Below are 23,717 nucleotides of genomic sequence, written 5' to 3'. Positions count from 1 at the left end.
ATACCACGAATGCACAATTTTATTCTACCTGTAAATAACAACAAAAATATTTTTCTCTTTATAAAAGTTTATAAACAAATAAAATTCAACTACACAAAGTTAAATAAAAATTTAATTTTGAAGGTTCCAAAAATGTACTACATCTAAGTCAAATTCGTATAGTGTGAAAAGGTTTTATATATATGTACTTTGTTCTTATTAAATCAAAAATTAGACATTTCTTTTCGTTCACAATTTTTAAAAATTTATTTACTTTAAATTTTTTACTAGAATAAAAATTATTCCTAGGAAATTACAAAAAAAGTATATATTGATTTTAATAATTTTTTCTCCAAATAAAATTATGGTTAGTTGTACTATTCACGCCCTTATAAAATGAACGTAATGATTTGGTACTTTTTTTAAGATTCTTTCGCATATATATTATGCTGATTCCAAACCAACCTGGCGAAGCTTACTTTAATGTTCCATGTACTCAGCTAGGTAACAATTCTATAAACACAGAAATATCAATAATAATTATTTTTCAATTCCTGTTCAATTTGGAAGTATTTATTCTTGCATTGCATAAACTCAAAGCTATTTTTAAGAAAGTGTAGTATTACTTCGACTGTAGATTTCTATGGCAGAAAAAGTTTAAAATAAAAGAATCGGTTGCTGGATCTAAAACATCGCGAATATTGTTTCACATATTATTAGAACTGACCTCCGATCCGTGGTTTCGGACAAGGTGACTTCTTATATTGGGAACTATAATTCGAGCAACAGATTTAAACCACAATGGCATAATATTCTACAAACGTTCAATGCTGCTTATGTATGCAGATGATATTAATATCATTGACCTGAATACCCTTGCCGTCAGTGTGATATTATCCAACTTAGAAAAGTAAGCATAGCAATGGGTCTTGTGGTAAATGAGGACAAAACAAAGTACTTTCTGTCAACAAACAAATCTCCTAAGTGTCTTGGGATTCACGTCACTGTTGATAATTAAAATTTCAAAGTTTTGAAAAAGTTTGTCAGCCTAGAGATTCAACAAAGAATTTTGGCAACAGCTGTTATTTCTAGAGAAAAATTCTTCCGAAGGTCTATGGTCCTTTACGTGTTGGAGACGAGTACCGAATTAGATGGAACGATGAGCTGTATGAGCTATACCGCGACATTGACATAGTTATGCGCATGAAAATTCAGCGACTTATCTGGTTTGGTCATATATTTGCACCATAACTGAACAAATAAAATAGTTTTCAGCATTATATCTATGCACTTATAATTCATGTTTAAAAAATTTTCCTTTAATGTGCTTTCAATTACAAAAACTCCCATAAAACTATTCAGTTAAATATCTTTGTAATATTTTATAAAAATTTCAAATAAAAAACTTCAAATTAGCAAGTAATTAGGTTACAATATATAACGAGTAATAGTATGTTAAGATATCCTTTATAAAATTCTAGAAATAAGCCTAAAACTAATTTTGCTTTTGTATCTGACTCGTCCTAAGGTTATGCTAAACATCACATATAAAGCTACTACTGATAGAAGCTTAACAAAAGGCTTTAGCAAACTGCTATGGGTGTATTCCGTTAATAATTACCCATCTATGTTTTTTTTTTATTTTCCCAAATAACATGATATTGCTTGTCAGTCAGCAAGTTCACACTCATCATTTTTTCTGCGTGTGACCTGCCCTAATCACCAAACTCGCTTTGACTTTATAAATTCAAGAATATTTTCAATACAAGTTGAGTATCTTATTTCGGTAAACTCGATATAATCTATTGATCTTCAATACTGGGGTAATAATTTTTCTTAGTGTACTCCTTTGAAAGATGTTGAGGTGCTTTATTGTACCATATACATGAAACAATTATAGGATATCAAACAATAAAGTTAACATATCCGATCTTTGAAAGCTATCTGAGAAAATCTATAATTCTTAGGTATGCTTTATATAAGGAATTTTTTTCGTTTTAACTTTAAAATGGTAATTCATGATATCATAAAATTCAAAAAAGATTTCAGACTTAAGCATTTAACTCATTTCTATTGAGAATTTTTTTAACATTAAACTAAGTTCCACTGAAATGTTTTGGTCTTCTTGGCAAAAGTTTTTTTAAGATGTTCAAATTTTATTTGAATATTAAATATTAATCAATATTTATTATAGTTGAGTGATGGGCTAAATAGTCAGATTTTTTGGTTTGGTTTTTTTAATAAAATTTTTTTTATTGTTTTATTTATTTAATCTATATTTCCGACGTTTCGGTTGTTTAAGATTTTTTGTTTGACAATTGTTTTAAATAATTACAATGAAAAATATACAATCAGTTTTTCTTTAAAATTACCTTTCTAGCATTGAACAATAGACAACAGAAATATTTTCTACATCTCGCCGCAAATTGTATGTTGGTGTAGTCGTAATATGTAAGGACTCCAGTGAAAGGAGTCGAGACCTTTACTGAAGCAAAATATGGGGAATGATTTTTGTCAATAAAGTGTGAGACTAAGGCTGATTGTTTATCAGCATTAATTTGTTTTATACTACTTTTATGCTGACTAATCCTTTTATGTAATTGATTTTTTGTTTGGCCAATATATGTTAGCAGAGTTCACATTTCTGACTTTTATTATTAGTCCCAGTGCATGGAATTTCATACACACAGTTAATAATGTTCTTCGTTTTAATACGATCTTTAAGTTTGGTATATTGTTATTTGAGTTTGTGTATATGGTTTAAAAGATATTTTTAAATTGTCTACTTTCCTTTCGATTGTTTTAGTGATTTTAACAGATAGGTCATTAAATTAATAAATATTATTAAATATTATTTTCAAATATTATTTTAAGCAATTTAATCAAATGCAAAAGAAAGAAATTTTATATAAAAAATAATATAATGTAATAAATAAGAGTTATTTTTCGGTTCAGTTCACCTTATCCATAATGGACTGTTTGAATCAAATTTAAAAAATCCGACTATAACATGATTTAAGTAGAGCTATTCGTAGATAGTGTTTGAAGTATATGCCAGTGTTCTTTTTTTTGTGATCTTTTTGACAAGAGTTTATTCAATATATTCAAATTTTATTTGAATATTATAATATTGATAAATATTCTTAAGTATTATTTTTAAATCTTATTTTAAGCATTGTAATCAAATGAAAAAGAGAGAAATTATATGGAAAAATGAAGATATGTAGGAATTGTAATAAGTAAGAGTTATTTTAGAAAGCTTCAGTTCACCTCATCAATAATGGCGAGTTTGGATCTAATTTAAAAAATCCAACATATCCAATCTGATAAGGTGAAGGCAAGCAATTGATTTTTCTATAATTTTGCATTTCTACAAAATTATTAATAATTTTTTTTAAAATATTTCGATTTATACAAATTGATTATTAATCACTGAATATTCGTGATGATCACTTTTAAAATTAATATCATGCAGAGAAATACTTAAAAAACTGCTATGTGTGTCTAGCAATGTGAAAAATGGTCTTACATTAGCAAATCTTAAGTTTTAAATCATAAAGCACAACCAGTACATAACTTGAAGTTATCTTATTAACATGAGCATGTCATTAGCTACTGTTCATGGATTTGTGCCTGTAATTTTTTTCACAATTTTTTCCGTTCATAAAACTGCCAGTCAAACTGTCAGCGCTGCTTACATTTGTTATGCCATAAGTACGGGTATAACACATAAGCATACACGATAGTGTAAATTGTCTAAATTATAGTTAAACATAAATCATGACTTTATATTAGGTACAATAAATTCCGGCAGAGAAACAGAAAAGAAACAGCCATGATTATAAATGTAACCACAAGTGGCGTTGTAATTAAATGGCTGTGCTGCTCCGAAGCAATCTGCTCTAAAGTCAGGAAAATATGTTAGAACTAATCAAAGTGCCTGGTGCCCAATCCGTCGGGCAGCTTACAAAACGTGCGTGACTTGGTGTCTGCCATATTTCCATAAATGTACGAAATGTGATGGTGAACATCAACAGTGGCAGTCTTCGGTATTGGGTTGGATCGGTTTTGAATATACTCGTACCATGTTAGTTGAATGGTCTTGTACGTATACGGTATGTGGTAGGCAACATAGAAAAGCTATCAGCAAATTTTTATTGCAATTTTATATGCATTTGAGATACAAATGCGAAAATCTTAATGGCTCACATTTGTCCGGTATCATTTGAAACTTATAAACTTAATGCATATCTCTGCACACGTAAAAGGCTCTTTTCTGCATGCTTTCAATTGTTTTCAATGTGAACATTTTTTTGAAATCTTGAAATTTATTATAGCACTTTGGCATTTTGTGGCATACATCATAAGTCAAAATGTCTGACATTATTTTTGTAGTAATTAATGAAACTATTGATATACTGAATTCCGCATTATTTTGTTAATACTTTAAAGACAGCTTTTCAGAAAATTTTAGTTTTTGAAGAGAATTTCAAATGGATTGACATTTAACAAATTACAAAAGATACGTATATTATGGAAGGCAAGATATCTGAACAGCATGGAAAGGAGATAATCCGATATACACTTACATTAAGCGGTTGTCACTGACATTCCTTTTTTTTTAGGATAACATTTTCTTTACATTCCATTGTGTTTTAACTTTTAACGCAGTAAAGAAAACTGCACGTATATCAACCACATATTATTAATCAATGCGTTCAAAAGAATCACTTTAGGGTTGTTCATATATTTATCTTCTAGTTTTAAAACCAGTCTTTTAGCCTTTCTAGCCCATCGAATAAGATTTTACAAAAGCACGTTTTATAAATCCAATAGGATCACATCAGGAAATGAAATTTATCGAGTATCTCATATAGGAGTATTAACCCACACAAAATAGTTACTACCACTTTAGAAGTATATTTTATTAATTTGAAAATACATTTTACAAAACTGCATTATAAGTATATAATTATATTGTGACGTAATGGATTTGGGTCGATTGGCTAATGAAAACGGACTCTGAGCACGAGTTTACGAATAATTAAATATAAAAAATAATTCCAAAAGCACTGATGGTGAATATTTGACAATACTCGATACAGCTATATAGACTGCCAAAACGTCAATGAAATAAATTTAAATAAAAATTTTGTTGCTCCAATTCAATTCTGTTCGCAACCTCTCTATCAGTTTGAAATACAATTATATTTTTGGTAGAAACTTCGGTAGAACCAGAGTTAAACTTATTAATTTTTTAACCAATAATTGTATATTATCTATAACTATTTTATAAAGAAAAGATATTATATTATTTCTTATTATTTATATTAGACAATTAAGCCCTACTGGAATCATGTGGGATCAGGTCAATGTGGCCTATGTATGTTATGTTAACTAACAACCTAAAAAGTCGACCACCATCCTAAAATACGTACGCAAACTACAATATCAGGATCACAATAGATAATCTTCACTTGTTCGTTCTATGTAATTTTTCGATTTTATCGAAAAAGGCAATACGTCATTCAAAAAATATAAGACAAATGCGTACAAAATGTTTCATAAAACTACTCAAAATATTTCAAAACAAACATCTAAGATATTCATACGATTTTTTATTGAAAGAATTTGTTTAGGAAGATTTTATCTGAATAAAATAGAAATAGAATCTATTCGTTTATATCATGAACGAATATCCAGATTTCATGTAAGTTAGTTCAATAGAAAATATGTATTGAGTTTTCATGCTATTTTAGTATTAAATTGAATTCATAAAAGTTAGTTTTCTAACTAGTGATATAGTCTTCTAGAATCGTTAAATTATTTTGAATGTAATTATTATTGTTTAGTAAAATCGTGAAAATAAAATTCAATGAAGTAAAACTAGAAAAAAACAATCTGTAAATATACTCAACTTAGTTAAGCCTATAGTATTAAGACTATAGTATTAACATTGTGACTAAAGTAGTATGATTTGCATGCAGTATATGAACTTTATCGAAGACCCAGTGAGAGACATAATTAATTGTGTTGCGATGTCTTCAATAGCCGCACGTTCCAAACAAAAATCCCTTAAAGAAGCCGACATACCTTATTACTTAAATTGCATTAAAAACTTTTTTTACATTTTTTTTATATATTGTTTATATTTTTTATACTTAAATTTATTTTAGGCTCTTCAATGGCCAAAGTACCGAAATAATTGATAAACGCAAGAGTATTAACAGGACTTAAATGTCGAATGTCGACAAATATAATAATACATAACATATATGAAATAAATGAAAATATTCACTTTTTAAAATAATTCAATATAAGTACATAAATAATTTTCAATTTTTAAAAAATATACTAATATATTTGAATTAATTCTATTCATATGTTCTCTTGCTAAATAGAGATCGGGTCTAAACTTCAATTTATGTCGTTTTAGATTGATAAATCTAGGGTAATTTTTTTAATCAGGATGTTCTTTTAATACATTTTCATTTTCGAATCATATTATTATTATTATTACAGTTTTGACACAAAATCGCTCAATCGCCGGTACTATGGGCAGAAGTCCTATTGAATCCTTTTGTACCAATTTCGCTATTGATTACACAAAGCCCATTAAAGCTTTGTGAGCAAAGTCCTGAACGTAATCTAGAGAAGAGCTCTTAATCTGTTCTGATGACAGAAGTTCCATATGAAATTCCATATGCGTTATTAAAGCTGGACAGTTACAAAGAAGACGATTGATAAGTCTCGGACAAAATTGTAACACTCTAGATATTTTGTCTGAGTAGCAATATTATCCTAAAATTAACACCTAATAAAATTTCACAGATCAATGGTAAATGAAGATTGATTTCAGACTTACCAATCAAAATCGCCATTGAAGTTCTCACTTATACCAATGATAATTGATTGAATTCTTTTGAGATTTGTGAATGACGTTTTCTTAGCATTTGATTTTAAGTAATATTGGTTGATTTATTTATACAGGTCTTTAAATGTATTAATATGTTATATGAAATAGAACAAAATATCTATATAAATAAATAAAACATTTTAGTTTGTTTAAAATTAAAAACTAAAGTAGGTGTTTCGTTTATATTAATATTACTCAGACATTATACAAAACGACCTTAAGCCTGGTAAAAAGATAAATACGTACAAAAAATTAAGGTCCATACCAGTATTCAATAAAAATGTTTCCATGTAACTTTATAAGTAAGAAAAGTACACAAATCTACTAGCGGGTTACTCACATGTCTATATTTAAAGAACACTGTCAGAAGTTTCTATCAAAAAATGTAAAAAAATATTGAGTGGATTATTACATAAGTCCACTATTATATAGTTCACTAAAGTCAATATTTAATAAGTCACTTTAAGATGGTCTGTTGTTCTTCTATTAAAAACAGTAAAAAAAATTCAGAGAATAAAGTCCAAGAATCAAAACGAAACGTAGAATGTCGTTGGAAGTCTTATATATGTATGTCATTTAAAGATGGTTTGTTGTTGCAATGTTAGATACCATTATTAACTTTATTAAAAGTGTATTTTGTGGCTACAAACTGTACAACGAAATAAATATAAGTGTTAAAGTTTCTAACACAAAATTGATATAATAAAACTAGTCTCTTTTTGAAAAGACTAGTAGAAGAGACTAATTACAGTCTCCAATTAACAAAGATAGTGGTTTTTAATAGCAATCATACCGCAAATCAATGTATCAACGTTCTTTGTTCAATGTGTTTTGCAAAGAACGGTACTAGTATTTTATAAAAAAATACTTTATAATTAACAAATATGTATAATATATAAAAATATGTAAAATATTTTTATATATATTTTTAAAAGCTGTTAGGGGAAGCCCCTTTTTCCAAACCAAATGTTTAATTTTTTCTTTCTAAATTTGCTTCTTCATGCAAATGCGTGGTTTAAAGTAAATAAAATAACTTCCAATACTTCTCTCAACGATTATATTGAGCTCGACAATGAAATTTGTATATCAAGCTTTCCTACAGATGAGGATATTATTGAGCATTATAGCTCTGAATTTGTGGATCTGATTCTAAGCGTAACGGAAAGTAATGATGAGGGTTCGGTGGATGAAATTGTTCATTAGCCTTCCAAGAATGAAGTAGAAGACTCATTCAATATTCTGAATTTATATTTGCAAACGAATGATACTACAACTGATGATCACTATAAGGGTTTAAATAAAATGGAATGTCTTTTTACGGAAAATAAGAAACAAAAATTAAAATCGCAAACACTGATTTCTGAATACCTTACTTCACTATAACTTCTGTGCTGTATTTGATTTTAAATTTCTTTCAATTTCTTTCAAATATAAAAAAAAATGAAAAAATTCTATAACTCGGACTTCGAGTTATGCAAGTTTGACTGGATTTGACAACTTGAAACAGTGATGGCAATTCATATCATTCATACGTGCAAAAAACTCGCTGTATTGTTGAGTAGTGTCGAGTTAAAGAACACCTAGAATAAATTGTTTATTAATTTTGAAAAATAGTAATGACAGTGAATTTTTTTTAGAATCTTGAAATGACATCATCAAAGTTTCATTGTCTCACTGTAATAAAATTTCGCCACTAGTAGACTAGATACAAATTAAAATATGTTAGAATACAAAACCCTTTTTTGACAATTACAACAAATTTTGTCAAAAATACAATATATATTAAAGTTATTCCATGATAAGTATTTGTAAAAATAACTTTGACAATTTGTGCCTTCAAATAAATTTCTAAGATTTTTTAATGAAATCAGATATTTTTATTTCCCCTTCAAGTAGTCAGGTACGCCAATTTTTCCACAGAAAGAACTCCATTCATTGTTCTCAAGTATGAGCAAAGTCAAATTATTAATAAAAAGTCATAAAAATTTCGAAATTATCAAAAGTGTCGAAAGGGTCTTGCACAATTTCGACTTGTCACAGTTTGACAAGTGTTTTTTGGTATTTAAGCACATATTTACAGTTTTTTCCGTTTGTTATAGATATTAAAAATTATTAACTTTGTTATTGTGGTTCTTATTTTTAATTTATAAACATATTAACTTTTATTTTCGTTGTTGTTAAATGTCTTTGTGCAGGTAAACGTGCGCACTCATTTGAGCACTTAAGGTTGCCTTATCAATGCGAACAACTTTGTATCTGAAAACTTTGATCATACTGAGCAATAAATACGTCAATAAATTATGAACATTTTCATTCATACACCAACAAAATGTATTTTTAATGTTAGCAAGAAATGTAAACACAAGCCATAATAAAGGCATAAATAGGTATATACACTCGTATACACTCGTAAATTTATTCATATATAAAGTACTGTAAAGTTGTTTTTTCTATCGCCGACACTAACTCTTGGTATTAAAACCAATAAATAAAGTTTTACTGCATCATTCATCCATATTAATTTTAGTCCATTTTTATTTTTTTATTATTTCTTAACATATCCATGGCCGACGTGTTCCATACCACATGTGAGAAGTGGTTACAATCAATGGCTTCCGTTTAGGGTGGGTTGCTTGTTTTATACCAGGGGTAAGTAACGCAGAAAGATTTATTAATAATCCAAATGTGATGGTAGCACAATTAATAAACCAAAGTGAGTTTAGCCACTGAAGATAACCTATTGTAATTCAATTCTCATATTTCTAGATACACTACTTCATTCGGTATTGTGTTTCTTAGTTCTAATTAAAAAAAATTCAATTTTTAAAGTACTTATAATATTATTATAGTTTATTAAAAGCCTTTAAGCTCTCTCCCCTCTATTACGCTAAATTGTAATAAGAAAATTGCATGTACTTCTTTCATTGATCCAGAACCCTTCTGCGGGACAACAAATATCTTCACAAATAACTTATTATATGAACGGAAGAAACAAAATCTACTTGAACACTGAAGAGCCCAAACAGGCATGTGGCAATTAAGAAGATTTATTAATCCTGCACATATCAAAGGTGACACTATCCCTAACTTTAATAGAAACGATGTTAAAATTTGCACATAATTTCTTAGAGGACACTGTAGACTCAATTCATAATGAATTTAGGTGCGGTAGGAAGTGATTTCTGTCGACTCTGCCATAAAAAGAAAGAAACATCAGAACATATTCTAAACAACTTCCCAGCGGCGGCAGGACTTAGACTTGACTGCCTTGGAAGCAGGAACGTAGACCCAAATCAAATAGGTAAATTAAGCCTACAACAATTACGGAATTTATAAATAGTCTAGAATTGTTTTAGTTGGACGTTTAGGCGCACAATAGATCTTTTCGTTCGGAGTGCATTCATAGCCTATTATTTAATAATAATAATCATAATAATAATAATAATCAGAAAATGTATTAAAAATTTTAATTTTATAACTAAATATAGCGACTAATAAGCATCTGCTTATGCAATTAATTTTAGATAGTTGAGTGATAGAGACATGTTACTGAATTATTATTCAAACCTTTTTTGCAGGGACTTACAAAATATTTTGGTATAAAATATTGTTCAATTAGATCTGTTATAGCATGTTTCTGCTACTGGCTAAGTAAGTATAATTTAATAAAGTTAAGTTAAGTAAAGTTTATTTAAACAAACAGAGGCTTTCTTAGAACTTTTAGAACTTTACTTATACAATAAGTAACTTATGTCAATGGAAATTACAAAATCTTAAAGTCACTTACTTAGTAAGTAAGTAAGCAATAGAAACATGGTATTAAATAAGAGTACCGGTTCAACAAACGGGACAATGTATTCGTACTCTAGTGAGTTATTGAAATTAATATGAGCCATAAATAGCACCAAAAATTATTATTGTTTTGTGTATTCACTAACTAGATTTATTTGGATAGCAATCTTAATTTCGGCAAAGTTTTAACCATTTAGTTATCTTTATTTACTCTTTATAGCTTGTCATTTGTTGTAATTTTACGTCGTCATTTTTGATAATTAAAAACGACGATCATATGATTGTCACTTATAACATATGTTTATATTTTTATTGCTTTCTATTTTTTAAATAACATATAAAGCAACAACAAATTTGGTGGATGACAATAATTTGATCCAAAAATGACAAAACAGTAAAGTTGTCCAAAGAACCAGTGTTGTATTCACTAAAGATCGCTTTTAAATTTTACAAGAGTGCCCAATATGCTATAAATTTATATAAACAATATAAACTATAAACTCTATATAAAATAATATTACATGCCAAATCAAGAAATTAACTACTTCAGATATTATGAGGCTACAAATTGCATTTCTTATTTGAAGTCTAAAACACATAGTCACAACCATAGTGTCATTTTTGTAACAAGATATATTAAACCTTATATCATGTATGTAGAAATATAGTTGTTATATATATAAATGTTTTTAATAATTTACAACACTTTATTTTGATATTTAAAAATGTTGTTTTTCTTATTATAAATTGGATGTTTTACGAATATGCAATACAATATAATGAGATATATTAGATTGAGGGATTTAACATAACCGATTTGATCTAGCAAGTATATGTTTTATTAATATTATTAAACATATTGATAAATATGTTGCTTGCCAGCGCGATCCTGAGCTGTGTAAAGCTGATGAAGAAAAGCTATCACAATGCATGCTACAGCTAATTCGCAACATATGGTCTGTTGAATGCATGCCCAACGATTGGAATTTAAATGTGCTCAACAAAAAAGGTGAATCTGCAAACTGCGCCTACTATCGCGGGATCAGTCTTTTAAATATCGCATATAAGGTTCTGTCAAACGTACTATATGAAAGATTGAGGCCAATCGTTAACCAAATGATTGCACCTTATCAGTGTGGCTTTAGACCTGGACCAGATATTCACAGTGCGTCAAATCCTGGAGAAGACCCAAGAAAAACAAATCGATAAACACCACCTATTTGTCAACTTTGACACTACGGCTAGAAACACACATTATGCCGCTATATCTAAATTTGGTATCTCAGCAAAACTTATACGACTATGTAAAATGACTTTGAATAACATCATTAACACCGTTAGAATTGGAAAGAACCTCTCCGAGCCGTTTGATACCAAACGAGGTTTCAGACAGGATGACTCCTTGTCGAGTGACTAAATGGGTCTTGTGATAAATGAGGACAAAACAAAGTATTTTCTGTCAACAAACAAATCTTCTGAGCGTCTTGAGACCTACGTCACTGTTGACAATTATAACTTCGAAGCTGTGAAAGACTTTGTTTATTTAGGAACTAAAAATGACGTCAGCCTAGAGATTCAACGAAGAATCACCCTTCCCAACAAATGTTCGGGCTAAGTAAGCAATTGAGAAATAAAGCCCTCTCTCGACAAACAAAAATCACGCTCTACAAATCTCTTATCTCTTATGAGTGATGAGAAGGCGTTAGAAGCATTCGAGAGAAAAATTATTCGGATAAGCTAACGCGTAAGGGACGAATTCTTCGAATTAGATAGAACGAAGAGCTGTATGAGCTATACCGCGACATTGACATAGTTAAGCGCATAAAAATTCAGCGGCTACGCTGGCTTGGTCATGTCGTGCGGATGGTAGAAAGTGCAAGTATTATTAATGTAATCTGTAGTTATTAATGTAATCTAATAATATATAACCTATTTAATAATTGTTTTCTATGTAAAAGAAAAGTATTTCGGAATTTTTTGTCTCGTATGAAATAATATGACATAATGAAAACTTAATTACATTTATTCTTACAAAAATGATAAAGTAATTTCAATTTCTAATTAAGAGACACCTATTCAGACAATTTTTTGGCGGAAGGTTAAAGACTTAACAGTATACCTTTTCTTTTAACCTCCTTAATTTTAAATTCTATTTCATTTAAAAATTTGATTTAATTGATTGACTATGTTACACGATAAACGCTTAAAGTGGATGATTACAATTCTCCTAAATATATGGTATTATCTCTCTTGTCGTCAATCTTCAGTTTGCCAACGAACACCCAAGATTGTTTGAACATATCATATGTGATCTCGAAAATTACTATGTTTCGTGTCGTGTCAACAGGGATTCAGAATTTAAATTTGATATATTAAATTTTTTTTTTGTTTTTTAACAATTAAAAATTCTTTTCATTCATTTTTAAAAATCTAAACATCGAATTTCTTTTTTTTAATAAACTTTCTTCAGCCAAAGACAAATAAACTTTCATGCATGTATAAATTTTTAGAATGAAATTAATTGAACCCTTTTGGCAGTTAATTAAGAAAGTTTAGGTGTTTCTTATTGGTGTAAAAATGAACTAGTTTTTTTTTTATTACACTCCTCTTCGCTTCACTCCTCAAAGAATATCTAATAAACACATATCTATTAATCCAAATTTCAGTTAAAAAAAGAATATACTTGCTAGATGTTAATAAAAGTTTGGAAGCTATTCCCTTTTAAAATCAAGTGGACAGACAAAGCGCCGAATACTTTTTGCCCAATTCAATATACTGTATTTTTCAATATTCAAGGCAGGTTCCAGACTTATGAGTAAACTCCCAAATGTAACACTAAAAAGTATATTTAAACAGATTCTTTGTAGGTTTTACTTTTGATAGCAATTTTTATAGATATCAAAAAACTTTAAAGCTTTACAGTAGGAGAAAATCTTAACAGCATTCTACTGGGTATTACATATATATTTCGGTATATGTTAAAGTATATACAGAATTAATATTAAAGATGTAGAACTATATTAAAGAAGATATTGCAGCTGAATACAGCTGCTAATGAAAGTAGGTATATAGCGCATAAGGTATTTACAAGCATTTGAAATTGTACGCGTTTCTTCAATATTACGCGTGCTATACTGTATGGCTACTCAAATAAAGTTCATTTATAGTACCCTGTATTTTTAGCAATCAATAAAAATTTACCTTTTTTTATTAATTTGTTATTTTTTTGTTTTTATTTTTGTTGTTTGTCAATAATGAATTTTGTGTTATTAACTTTTACACACCTTTGTTTACCCACCAAAATGTCGCCCGTGACTCATTGTGTAGTGCGGTGCCATTGCTTCGCAGTGCCTACGGCTGTGTAATGAGAGGTAGCGCAACTGTCAAAGTAGACCAAGTTATTACAAAAAAAAAAAATATTAATCACTTTTATGAATTCATTTAGATATAAACGAGTATATTCTATTAAACAAGGTATTTTCACTTGAACACATTTCGAGGTATCAATATAAACACGTCAATCACATGACGACCATTTATTTATTTTTTGGCGTTATAACGTTGAAGTGGCTTAATTATAAATGTTGCAAGGGCGTATGTAAGGACTCATATAAGGGGGTCTTTTCGAAACTCACCCTTATTTATCCGCATATTTAATTAAAAAACATTAATTTTTCCAATTCAAATCTTTTCAATAAAAGATTTGGAGGAAATTTTTTTTGGGGGAACGTTTGAATACTAAAATTCACCCTTGCATACGCCACTGAAATATCAGGTATGGAATACGTGTGTTATAAAAAACGTAAATATATTAAAGAAATGGCATCGTTTTTTTTTTCACCAATAAGTAGAAAAAAAATTTTTTTTTATTTTTATGAATTATTAGCGATCAATCGTGATCCAAATACAAACACTTCATATATAAAATGGTGGCAAAATATATATTCGTTTTAAAAATTATAGAACCAATTTCAATTGCACAAACTGATCATAAAGCACAGATAAAAATATTTTTTTTTTAATATATTTTTATTTATTTAAAATTTAATTAATTTTTTTTGAATATCATAGATGGTAAGGGGAAAACTGTACTTTGAAGCAGACATTTTATTAACTGATTTAATTTTCTTATACTCGAACTTGATATTTTTTTTTCAATTATTGTATTAAAAGATAATTTCTTTAATTATAAATAATTATTATTCAACTTCTTCAATTTTTCATTAGGTACGTACTCTATAATTAACTTTTTTTTTAATTCGTAAAAAAATTTTAAGAAGGTTTTAATTGTATTTTATGGTTATTATTGGTATTTTAGGTCAACTGCAATAGTGCAAACCTCTATTGGTAAATGTCTAACAGATAAAAAATTCTAATCAAAATTTCAATGTACGTTCACATATCAATATTCAACATATTATTTAGTCTATAGAACAAAAATTAAAAAAAAAACACTATCCATCTTTAAAATCTTTTCGTTTTTTGTATAAATCAATTTTTTTAACGAAAATTTGTTAACTATTTTTATTAATAAATAAAACCACTATTTCCAAAGTTATTTGATTTAGTACAACCTATTTCATCGATTTATCAATTTAAGTTAGATTCTTTGAAGAACTACTCATATACTTAGCGTGATACTAGTTCTATAGTTTTGTATAATGTTTCTTAATCATGTTATTTTGCAGCATATAAAATCTTATGATCAAGGCTTGTGAAACTCACAGGTTAACAGTATACTCGGTAGGCTTACTCACAAGATAGTGATATCACGCATGAGTACTGTAGAAGTTTTTGGAACGAAGAAGACATTATTAAATATATATAATCTCGAAGGAAGCCATTTCTAGCTAAAAGCCTCAGGGAGTTGTTTAGGTCAATGTAGTTCCAGCATATTTCAAGGTGTTCAGCGCTAAGTTAAGCACATCCGAGGTTGGTAACAGTACTTAAGTTGCACTATTAATTAGTTGTCATAATAGACCCATAGGGTTCAAATCAGCTAAACTGAATACCACAATAATTTAACCTAACCTAACTTTAATAATTCTTTCACAAATTAATTTCAAATTATTCGACTTGCTCTTTTATTTTAAATCAATTTATTTATTTTTATAACCAGTTATTAGAATTTTAAAACCAAATTTAACTATATATACTATATATAATTGTGTATTATAATATTCATATATACTTTTATATAATTTTTAACTTCAATATTGTTCGGTTGGTGACGACCGCGAGTTTGATGTGAATTACCTACACTATTTTTGCTTCCTTTTTGGAAAGGACTTCCTTTTTCATATATTTTTTTATTCCTTTTATGTCCAAATTCATTTTGTAATAATTCTAAACTAAATTTAAAGGTCTGACTCGGTATGATAAAGTATTAATGCAATGCTGTTTTCGTAAAAAAATTTTTCTCACCTTGTTTACTACCCAATCTTTGCTTTAAAACTACATACATATCTTTCCGGTATATATTTACTTTACTTTACTATATTTTTTACTAATTTTAATTTCTAATCGAAAATAGTTCTATATTAAACAACTTATATAGAAACTGCCATACACTTACCGTTTTGATTAATATTGCTTTTTTAGAGGTTTGATTTATAATCTCTAAACCTGTTTTTAACAGCTATTTTGACAATCCACAGGTTATTTAAAGACATTTCAACATAAATAACTTTTGGCTGGTAAAATGATTAGACAATTTTTAAAATTGCTCCCGATCGGAAATGTTTTGGTCAATGGAGAGCGTTCAAATTTAATGATTCATAACCATTCTGGGCGCAGCTTTAAGTTTAATAGAGCGACACAACATAATATACGCACGCATCACAGGTTATCAGGTTATTGCAGACAAAATTCTATAAACGCATAATTTTACATAATAGTTTTGTATATTGGCCTCCTGGACCATTTTATTTCACGATTCTGTATTTTCTTATACAGGGATATAAAAAGTTACTAGTCGGCTTAGATATGCTTTATATAATATGATAAAGAAGTCTTCAAGATATGACTTGTTGAAAACAACATTTGCACAGTTACTACCAACTTTATATTTCAGGTGTATAAAAATTATACTTCCAGATTGTGTTTAAATCAAATCAACTACCGTGTGAATATGCCCAAAATCTAATTTTAACATTAATTATATAGAATTGTCTTTTCAATAAGGATATTTTTATAGAAGTCGTTACAATGATTTTAATGGGATCCATTTCACCTTAAAAATCAAATATCAGAAAAAAAATTCCCTACTATAAAATAATTGTATATTACAGTATTATTATATTATTATAGTAGTATTATGAAGTAACATCTACGATTTTTTATTTGCAGTTTGGAAAAGACCATATATTGGTTTATCTAATAACATAAATGTAGTTATAACACCAATAGCGAAAAGTTCCAATCACAGTACTTAATAAATTGCCTTAAATTTATTGCATATATTTTTTTACTCCTACTACGGTTTAGTGACATTTAATTACACGAACAGCTGCAACTTTTAATTAATTTCTAACTCATTATTGTCACTTACTGTCTATAGTTTCAAGAAATGCACCTTAAGAAAAACTTTTTTGATCTCCATATTATTATCACATTTATGCATATATATTAATATATATATTTACAGAACATATATATACACCCTTAATGCTACAATCCGTCTATCTCTCTGTCTGTCAGTCGATCTGTTCATATATATGTCTGGAGGTCAGTTCTTCAGAATCAGACAAATTCGAAAAAACACTATGTGCTTTCTGTGAATTTAGAAAGATATAATGGAAAATGAAGACGACCAACGCTATCATGTAACGCCAACACAATTTCTTATATAACATAATTTTGTATTAATTCTGATTCATAGCCATATTTCATTAAAAACCATTAGAACGTGAAACTGAACTTTATCATTTTTTTGACATTTCAATAAAATTTTATAATAATATCAACTTACGGACACTTATTCTATCGATAGTATCTATTATTATGGAGTGAGTAATTTATTTTTTTCTCTTCTTTATATTAAAGTAATATATTTTGCGATTAATTGAATATTTATTTATTTTGGACATTATTTCACACTTTAAGATTTTTTGTAGAGAATTAAACTGCATTATATTTAAGTTTACTTTTTTATTCCAAGGCAAGATATTACATCTATACGAAATAATTTTATCACTTTTTTCATTCACTTTTATGGCTTATTGCAGCCATTTTATAAAATTTGTAGTTTTTTCCTGGTATAAAAGACTATCGGCCGAGATCTTTAAAGAACTTTTCATTATATTTTCACAAATTTTTACTGCCATAGCACTTCGATGAGATTTACTACCAATAAAAACACCGAAAAATCCTAGTTCCGGATCATACACGTGGCCATTCGATAGAATCAAGCAGTGAATTTTTAACTGCACACTTTTAATTATGTTTAAATGGCATTTTCTCACATACTGATGATTAAAGAAAAAAAAATTTAGTAAAGTATAATGAAATGAAATATCACATTTTTCTACTGATATTTCCTATCAACAAACTGATTTTTCCTATCGTTTCATTTCCAACATAACAATACAAAACGTATAAAATATCGAATATCTGAGAATAGATAGTGGTACTAGATAAGTTAACGTATCATTTACAGAGATTTCGATTTATACCCAATATGCCTCGGTAAACAAAAGATAAAATTCAATTCCAAAAGCGCAAATAATGCAAGCCCCAAAGCATTTCTTATGGTTTTCTTAACCTACACCAAAATTACATGCGCTATCTTAAAGCAGATTTGGTGTGTTCCTTAGGTGTACACATTTCTGCTGTTGTTTTTCTTTTTCTTGTTTTGGTGTTTTCTTTTTTTTTTGGTTTACTGACATTTATCTAAAGCAGTTGTGGTAGTAGATAATAATTTGCTAACCGATAACTACCTAATTACTAATATAAGGAAGCTTAAATCGGTAACATAAACATAACAACTGGAAGACACCTTGGCACCCGTTTTTCGTCTGTTTTCTCTCTGCTCTGTTAATTTATACAAGTATATTTGATATTGGCGCTTTGACTTTATGCCCAGCTGACCCAGCTAGATAAAAAGTATCTAATCTTTGGTTATGTATATATAAGATAATGAAGATTTGCTATCAATTCTTATATTTTGTTTAATTCTTTTTTTTTTCATATTTTTGTATGGTTTTCGGTTCTGTAGGATATCCGTATCTGTACTGTAAGTTATGAACAAGTACAACGTACATGTAGGGGTATACCTATCAGTATCAATGTTTGAACTGATAATACTTCAAGATAATAAGCGATAATAATTTGAATTTGAATTTTTCCTTTATTTTATTCCTTAACTTATATTATTACCAGTACCTTTACCGCTATGAGAATCTAATCACAGTTTGTGAGTGTAATTGATCATTTCAGCAACAAACCGACGCACCAATTTATGTTAATTATATGGAAATTTTACTGAATCAAAAAACCATTTATGATCGATAAATACAAAAGCAAAATATATCGAAAAATAATTATTACATGAATAATCAAAAGCGCAGCCGCAAAGTTTTGTGATCCTATAAAGTTCTTGATGTACATTATAATATGTACTCGTATATTACCAGTATATACCATATACCAGTATATATCATATACATTAATTATATTGCTAAGTTTTGTATTGTCAAAAGTTCTTATACAATTAGTGGAAGTGTATTTGTCCACAATAAATAGTGAACACTAAATAAAACTGATTCAACTTTCAAGATCTTCACTAACTATTTGAAAGAAATCTTTATATATAATAATGTATATTATGGCTTAATATACCTATTTACAATATAATAACTGAAAAGGTCTTTAATAAATTTTATGATAGCTAATGTGTGCTATTAGACTATTCTCATATTACAATAAATAATATTCATTATTAAATAAAGTATAGTAAAATAGACAATATCATTGTTTAAGAAGATGTTTCAATTCCGTCATTCAAGGAGATAAAAGAGAAATTTAACATGAAATGCATACTTTACATGAAATGTGTTATCTATTCTTATTACTTTTGAATAAAAATATTTAAACATTATTTATAAAAAAAATTTAGTCATAACAAAGTGGATTGTCGAAACCCTTACGAGTCAATAAGATATAAATAAATAATACACTCCGGTAGCATTAGTCAACACTGAAGCTGTTCCGGATTTCAACTCATCTTCTTATTTTATATACATTTAGAATTCTTCTTAACATATATTTTATAGAATTAATATACCCACAATTATATATCTGTAAATAATGTCAAATTTTTATTCGATTCCGTTTGCAAAGGACATAGAAAGTTTTTTTTTGGTTTCTTCTGAGTGACGATCAGCCATCTAACTGTCCTGTTAGTAACAGCTCACCATTCATAGTTCGTATACTTAATATATATATAACATATACATATATTTACATAACTTCAGTTTCAATTCAATTTACAATACAATGTTTTCAAATATTTTTTCTATGATCCTATTACAAAATATTACTATTAAAGACTTTTGATACACAAATATTGCATATTACAGCCTGTAATTTTAATGTTTGATATATAATATTCGAGCTAACAGACCGAGCTATGTAGTGTAATTAATTTTAATATAAAAATATTTACAATATTTTAATATACTATTTGATAAAAAAGAACTAGAAGTTAAAAAAACGTAAAACTTAAATTTTTAATAATTTTCTTTATTATCGCCTTCAAAGTACTCTCCTCCTGCGGCAATACATGCATGCCAACGCTTGATCCAATTTTCCGTACAAGTTTTATAGGCCGCCGAAGGTATGGCCTTTAGTTCCCGCAGCGAATTCTCTTTTATAGATTCTATGGTCTCAAAACGTGGTCCTCGCAATGGCAATTTGAGTCGGGGGAAGAGGAAAAAGTCACACGTGGCCATATCTGGAGAGTACGGTGCTTGCTTGATCATATTGGTGGAGTTTTTGGCCAAAAACTGCGACACAACCAACGCTGTGTGAGCCGGTGCGTTATCGTGGTGTAAAATCCATGAGTTTTCCTTCCATAAATCTGGCCTTTTTTTGCGAATGGCCAAACGCAAACAACGCATAACGGCCAAATAATACACCTTATTGACCGTTCGACCGTTTGACCGTCCGGAAGGAATTCATAGTGAACAACACCACGAATATCGAAAAAACAGTCAACATAACCTTGATTTTGGACCGACTTTGGCGTTCTCTTTTCGGTTTCGGCTCACCTTCGAAGCACCATTTGGTCGATTGTTGTTTGGTGGGCATGTCAAATTCATAGACCCATGTCTCATCACAAGTTATGATGCGTTCGATGAATGTGGTGTCACTATCTGCGTTGGAAATCATCGCTTTGGCCACAGTACAATTACACTTTTTTGAATGAAATTCAGCAAAAACTAATAGAACGATATGCGTTAAACTATTATACAGACAGAATATGTATAATAGTGTAGCCAGCGTGAAAATAAAAAAAATGACCGATTGGATAAGCGCGGGAATTCAAAAAATTAAAATTAAAGTTCTTTTTTGATCACAAGGTATATGCCTTCGAGCTGAGTTGCGCATTAACCGTATGCGTGAATAAAGTGTAGGGGTGTACTTTGAAATAAATATGCAATTTTAAAGAAAAATTAAATTTAAAACTACACCTAATATTATAATAACTGTAATAATAACTGTATATCAATCATATTATATATTTATATTATATTATTCATATGGTATTATAATATTATAGTATATATAATTATGTTAATTGTAATAATAATAAAAAATAATATATTTAATTTTTATATAATATATTGTTATATTATTAATATTAAATATAATATTATTTGAAGTTAGAAATTATTGCTTGTTCTTTTTTATAATAATATTATATAAAATTTTCTATTTATTAAAGCTTTCTCTTATGGGAGAGCATATTATAAATTTTGAATTACATTATTAGCGTAGGTTAGCATAGGTTACATTATTAGCATATATAGTTAGTGTTTAGATATAAAGTTAACCAGATCAAGAAATCAAATGTATTTATTATATATTACATCAAATGTTGCTTAAAAACTATAAAACACTATATATAATTGTACTTGTGTCATATCCAATAATTTCTTTCACAAGAGTCTTGATATTTACCAATGGATGATGGTCGTCTTTAGAAATTTCAACAATTCCAACATATTAGGAACGGTTCGTTTTGTAATTATTAAATGATTTTACTCATATATTGATAGATATTGATATGGATACGGCCGTATAATCAACTAACTAATACATAGTGTTCTGATCACTAAGGTTTTGGTGGTAAAAAATAATTTTGCTCAAACTTACTGCCAAGAATATCACACCGATTTTGACTTATTATATATCTTTTGGTATCATCTATTAATATACCTAAGTATTGATACTGATTTATTTTCAATATTATTTTCAATAACATAATAACATAATTACAACTTATTCACAAAAATATGGTTCTCGCCAATAAATATTGGTTCTCGCCCGTGCGACTAGTAGAGTAACATTAGCATGACTTTCTCAGCATTACGTTCCTAGATTAGGTTCTATACATAAGAAAGAACAAATCATGCAACAAATAATGCCTCTACGAATAGAATAGTTTTGAAATTTAACAATTAAAAATAAAAAAAATATAATTAATTAATTAATTCAATTATTCTACAGCTGTGGTTTATGATTTCGTTCTAATATAAACACAGCAAGTAAAATTGTTAATAAAAACTTTTATAGCAATAGTAACAAAAAACTCCAAAAAAATATGCGAACATAAAAAGTCAAGTACGGCTTTGGATCAGTTGGTTAAGGTGCGCTGATTCTGAACTTCACATTTGGCAGGACCCGAGTTCGATTCCTGGTACTTGCAGTCTCAAAAATAATTATTTACGAATAATTAAATACAAGAATTATTTCCATGACCACTGATGAAGGGTATTTGGCAATACTCGAAACAGCTGTATGGTCAGCCAAAAATTCAATTAATTAAAATAATTTAAAAAATAAATTTTTGTTGTTGTTTCACTTCTGTTCGAAAACTTCTTTATAATTTTGGAACAAAATTTAAAAATAGTTGCTTTATGTATACATTATTTGTGTTTACTTGTGTTAGAATACTATTTAGATCTATTACACTGCAGGGATTTTTGAATTAATGAAAGAATTTTATGAGGTGGTGGAAAGAAGAATACTCTATGCAAAATGTACTGGAACTAAAATACCACCAATGCATTAAACTGAATGAACGCAATAAAGAAGAGAATTCTGTAGAACTTCCCTTGATGAATTTCTGACAGCATACCTTGACACTAAAATACCCTTAGTAATTCCCGCTACAGGTTAATAACGTATGTTAACGCATGTCTTTTTAAATTCCTCTACAAATACATCGATTAATACAACAATAACCATACAGTAAACGATCTCGGGAAAGAACGAAAACTAAAGATGTACATTGAGGGTATTAACCCGTACAACAGAGAATCATTATGAAGAAAATTTTGAACTATAGTGAGCTGCAACAAAAGGTTAGAAGCGCACATGTGATATGGATCAGTGTTTTTCTTCGTATGTTGCTTATTATTCTGGGATCCAAATTTACAGCATTCAGAATAGCGTGTCCAGATTGCGGCAAATAAAAAAAAAAATTTGCTGAAGGAATTGAAGGTTACACCTACATCATCTTGTAAAAAAAATATGGATGATATAGTTAATATCTCTCATAGTTGTAATGCGTATGAAGGTGCCTACTTTTAAAACAGAAAAACAAGACATTATTTTGTCGTTTTATGTAATAATTGATTAACATTTTTTACACAGAATTAAATACATTCTCATTCACCTTTACTTTTGCTCATTATCTGATACTATATGGTCTTAACAGAATTACTTGTCTAAAAGTTTTAGTCTTCTACTAAATTTTATTATTTTATTATTTTAATTAGTTTTAACTCAATACTCAGTAACATTT

The 23,717-nt window shown here is 28.4% G+C and overlaps 1 long non-coding RNA gene across 1 annotated transcript in view; it reads left to right on the top strand.

Moving 5' to 3' along the window:
• The window catches only part of LOC119678512, a 141,996-nt gene that overhangs the window by 28,617 nt on the left and 89,662 nt on the right, over positions 1 to 23,717 (top strand). The gene's annotated exons all lie outside the window — the stretch shown is intronic.

This window comes from Teleopsis dalmanni, chromosome 2, assembly GCF_002237135.1.
Source record: "Teleopsis dalmanni isolate 2A chromosome 2, ASM223713v2, whole genome shotgun sequence".
Lineage (NCBI taxonomy): Eukaryota > Metazoa > Arthropoda > Insecta > Diptera > Diopsidae > Teleopsis > Teleopsis dalmanni.
The sequence above is the reverse complement of the archived record's forward strand: the minus strand, read 5'-3'. Positions and strand labels throughout refer to the sequence as shown.